Source organism: Leuciscus leuciscus, assembly GCF_965113295.1.
Source record: "Leuciscus leuciscus genome assembly, chromosome: 12".
Classification (NCBI taxonomy): Eukaryota; Metazoa; Chordata; class Actinopteri; order Cypriniformes; family Leuciscidae; genus Leuciscus; species Leuciscus leuciscus.
Window position 1 is genome coordinate 39,970,734 of NC_138736.1, and position 5,634 is coordinate 39,976,367.

Below are 5,634 nucleotides of genomic sequence, written 5' to 3' on the forward strand. Positions count from 1 at the left end.
TATAGTCTAGTATATAGTTAGGTCAATAGTCAGGTTTGTAGTTTTGTATATAGTTGTCTATATAGACCTATGTATTGTCCTCTATATAGACCTATGTATTGTCCTCTATATAGGCATGTGTATAGTCCTCTATATAGACCTATGTATTGTCCTCTATATAGGCATGTGTATAGTCCTCTATATATACCTATGTATATTCCTCTATATAGACCTGTATATAGTCCTCAATATAGGCATGTGTATTGTCCTCTATATAGGCCTGTGTATAGTCCTCTATATAGACCTGTATATAGTCCTCAATATAGGCATGTGTATAGTCCTCTATATAGACCTATGTATTGTCCTCTATATAGGCATGTGTATAGTCCTCTATATAGACCTGTATTTAGTCCTCAATATAGGCATGTGTATAGTCCTCTATATAGACCTATGTATTGTCCTCTATATAGGCATGTATATAGTCCTCTATATAGGCATGTGTATATTCCTCTATTTAGACCTGTATATAGTCCTCAATATAGGCATGTGTATAGTCCTCTATATAGGCATGTGTATAGTCCTCAATATAGGCATATGTATAGTCCTCAATATAGGCATATGTATAGTCCTCTATATAGACCTGTATATAGTCCTCAATATAGGCATGTGTATAGTCCTCAATATAGGCATATGTATAGTCCTCTATATAGACCTGTATATAGTCCTCAATATAGGCATGTGTATAGTCCTCTATATAGACCTGTATATAGTCCTCAATATAGGCATGTGTATAGTCCTCTATATAGGCATGTGTATAGTCCTCAATATAGGCATATGTATAGTCCTCTATATAGACCTGTATATAGTCCTCAATATAGGCATGTGTATAGTCCTCTATATAGGCATGTGTATAGTCCTCAATATAGGCATATGTATAGTCCTCTATATAGACCTGTATATAGTCCTCAATATAGGCATGTGTATAGTCCTCTTTATAGACCTGTATATAGTCCTCAATATAGGCATGTGTATAGTCCTCTATATAGGCATGTGTATAGTCCTCTATATAGACCTGTATATAGTCCTCAATATAGGCATGTCTATAGTCCTCTATATAGACCTGTATATAGTCCTCAATATAGGCATGTGTATAGTCCTCTATATAGGCATGTGTATAGTCCTCTATATAGGCATGTGTATAGTCCTCAATATAGGCATATGTATAGTCCTCTATATAGACCTGTATATAGTCCTCAATATAGGCATGTGTATAGTCCTCTATATAGGCATGTGTATAGTCCTCAATATAGGCATGTGTATAGTCCTCTATATAGACCTGTATATAGTCCTCAATATAGGCATGTGTATAGTCCTCTATATAGGCATGTGTATAGTCCTCTATATAGACCTGTATATAGTCCTCAATATAGGCATGTGTATAGTCCTCAATATAGGCATGTGTATAGTCCTCTATATAGGCATGTGTATAGTCCTCAATATAGACCTGTATATAGTCCTCAATATAGGCATGTGTATAGTCCTCTATATAGACCTGTCTATAGTCCTCAATATAGGCATGTGTATAGTCCTCTATATGGGCATGTGTATAGTCCTCTATATAGACCTGTCTATAGTCCTCAATATAGGCATGTGTATAGTCCTCTATTACCCCTTTTCCACCAAGGCAGAGCTGGTGCTGGTTCGGAGCCAGAGCCTAGTTTCAAATCGGTTCTTTGTTTTTCCACCGCCAAAGCACCAGCTCCGAACCAGTAAAACTGGTTCTTAAGTAGCACCAAATCATTGCAGGGTCTAGAACGGAGCCAAGAAAGAACCGCTTGCGTCAGAGGCTGGGGGCGGGGTTACCGTGGCCAACAAGACTGAAGAGAAACTTGTGACCGCCATTTTTAAATAGCAGCTAGTCGAGCTAATAGCGGCTCGATTATAATATCCGTCTATGTAAGTTACGGCGAGCTGCACGAACGCGTTGGATTCGCCGTGTTTGGATGCCGATTTATTTTCGCAAACCCATGAGCATCCATAGTAACGCAACGTCTATTATTGTTGATGCCTTGTTCGAGATGCATCGGAGCAGCGTGGACCGATCAGAGCTGCGGGAGTGTTTGGAGATCATACGACTCCTTGTGCTTTTTGATCGCTTTCGCAGTGCTTTGATTTCATGTGCTGATCGTTCTGCGAGAAGCCGATGCATCTCGAACAAGTCTGGTGTGTTTGTGTTTGGCGCTGCCGGACTAGCGTTGCTGGGCAACATGATACGTATGCAGTGACGTAAGATATAGCTCTGTTGTGGCTCTCTGGCCGGTGGAAACGCAAACCGGTTCGTCAGTCGAACCAACTCCGAACTGGCAATAGCTCTAGCTCTGAACCAGCACCCGGTTCTTGTTGGTGGAAAAGGGGTATATATAGGCATGTGTATAGTCCTCTATATAGGCATGTGTATAGTCCTCTATATAGACCTGTGTATAGTCCTCAATATAGGCATGTGTATAGTCCTCTATATAGACCTGTATATAGTCCTCTATATAGGCATGTGTATTGTCCTCTATATAGACCTGTGTATAGTCCTCAATATAGGCATGTGTATAGTCCTCTATATAGGCATGTGTATAGTCCTCTATATAGACCTGTGTATAGTCCTCAATATAGGCATGTGTATAGTCCTCTATATAGACCTGTATATAGTCCTCTATATAGGCATGTGTATAGTCCTCAATATAGGCATGTGTATAGTCCTCTATATAGGCATGTGTATTGTCCTCTATATAGACCTGTGTATAGTCCTCAATATAGGCATGTGTATAGTCCTCTATATAGACCTGTATATAGTCCTCTATATAGGCATGTGTATAGTCCTCTATATAGGCATGTGTATAGTCCTCTATATAGGCATGTGTATAGTCCTCTATATAGACCTATGTATTGTCCTCTATATAGGCATGTATATAGTCCTCTATATAGGCATGTGTATATTCCTCTATTTAGACCTGTATATAGTCCTCAATATAGGCATGTGTATAGTCCTCTATATAGGCATGTGTATAGTCCTCAATATAGGCATATGTATAGTCCTCAATATAGGCATATGTATAGTCCTCTATATAGACCTGTATATAGTCCTCAATATAGGCATGTGTATAGTCCTCAATATAGGCATATGTATAGTCCTCTATATAGACCTGTATATAGTCCTCAATATAGGCATGTGTATAGTCCTCTATATAGACCTGTATATAGTCCTCAATATAGGCATGTGTATAGTCCTCTATATAGGCATGTGTATAGTCCTCAATATAGGCATATGTATAGTCCTCTATATAGACCTGTATATAGTCCTCAATATAGGCATGTGTATAGTCCTCTATATAGGCATGTGTATAGTCCTCAATATAGGCATATGTATAGTCCTCTATATAGACCTGTATATAGTCCTCAATATAGGCATGTGTATAGTCCTCTTTATAGACCTGTATATAGTCCTCAATATAGGCATGTGTATAGTCCTCTATATAGGCATGTGTATAGTCCTCTATATAGACCTGTATATAGTCCTCAATATAGGCATGTGTATAGTCCTCTATATAGACCTGTATATAGTCCTCAATATAGGCATGTGTATAGTCCTCTATATAGGCATGTGTATAGTCCTCTATATAGGCATGTGTATAGTCCTCAATATAGGCATATGTATAGTCCTCTATATAGACCTGTATATAGTCCTCAATATAGGCATGTGTATAGTCCTCTATATAGGCATGTGTATAGTCCTCAATATAGGCATGTGTATAGTCCTCTATATAGGCATGTGTATAGTCCTCTATATAGACCTGTATATAGTCCTCAATATAGGCATGTGTATAGTCCTCAATATAGGCATGTGTATAGTCCTCTATATAGGCATGTGTATAGTCCTCAATATAGACCTGTATATAGTCCTCAATATAGGCATGTGTATAGTCCTCTATATAGACCTGTCTATAGTCCTCAATATAGGCATGTGTATAGTCCTCTATATGGGCATGTGTATAGTCCTCTATATAGACCTGTCTATAGTCCTCAATATAGGCATGTGTATAGTCCTCTATTACCCCTTTTCCACCAAGGCAGAGCTGGTGCTGGTTCGGAGCCAGAGCCTAGTTTCAAATCGGTTCTTTGTTTTTCCACCGCCAAAGCACCAGCTCCGAACCAGTAAAACTGGTTCTTAAGTAGCACCAAATCATTGCAGGGTCTAGAACGGAGCCAAGAAAGAACCGCTTGCGTCAGAGGCTGGGGGCGGGGTTACCGTGGCCAACAAGACTGAAGAGAAACTTGTGACCGCCATTTTTAAATAGCAGCTAGTCGAGCTAATAGCGGCTCGATTATAATATCCGTCTATGTAAGTTACGGCGAGCTGCACGAACGCGTTGGATTCGCCGTGTTTGGATGCCGATTTATTTTCGCAAACCCATGAGCATCCATAGTAACGCAACGTCTATTATTGTTGATGCCTTGTTCGAGATGCATCGGAGCAGCGTGGACCGATCAGAGCTGCGGGAGTGTTTGGAGATCATACGACTCCTTGTGCTTTTTGATCGCTTTCGCAGTGCTTTGATTTCATGTGCTGATCGTTCTGCGAGAAGCCGATGCATCTCGAACAAGTCTGGTGTGTTTGTGTTTGGCGCTGCCGGCCTAGCGTTGCTGGGCAACATGATACGTATGCAGTGACGTAAGATATAGCTCTGTTGTGGCTCTCTGGCCGGTGGAAACGCAAACCGGTTCGTCAGTCGAACCAACTCCGAACTGGCAATAGCTCTAGCTCTGAACCAGCACCCGGTTCTTGTTGGTGGAAAAGGGGTATATATAGGCATGTGTATAGTCCTCTATATAGGCATGTGTATAGTCCTCTATATAGACCTGTGTATAGTCCTCAATATAGGCATGTGTATAGTCCTCTATATAGACCTGTATATAGTCCTCTATATAGGCATGTGTATTGTCCTCTATATAGACCTGTGTATAGTCCTCAATATAGGCATGTGTATAGTCCTCTATATAGGCATGTGTATAGTCCTCTATATAGACCTGTGTATAGTCCTCAATATAGGCATGTGTATAGTCCTCTATATAGACCTGTATATAGTCCTCTATATAGGCATGTGTATAGTCCTCAATATAGGCATGTGTATAGTCCTCTATATAGGCATGTGTATTGTCCTCTATATAGACCTGTGTATAGTCCTCAATATAGGCATGTGTATAGTCCTCTATATAGACCTGTATATAGTCCTCTATATAGGCATGTGTATAGTCCTCTATATAGGCATGTGTATAGTCCTCTATATAGGCATGTGTATAGTCCTCTATATAGACCTGTATATAGTCCTCTATATAGGCATGTGTATAGTCCTCTATATAGGCATGTGTATAGTCCTCTATATAGGCATGTGTATAGTCCTCTATATAGGCATGTGTATAGTCCTCTATATAGACCTGTGTATAGTCCTCAATATAGGCATGTGTATAGTCCTCTATATAGGCATGTGTATAGTCCTCTATATAGGTATGTGTATAGTCCTCTATATAGACCTGTATATAGTCCTCTATATAGGCATGTGTATTGTCCTCTATATAGACCTGTGTATAGTCCTCAATATAGGCATG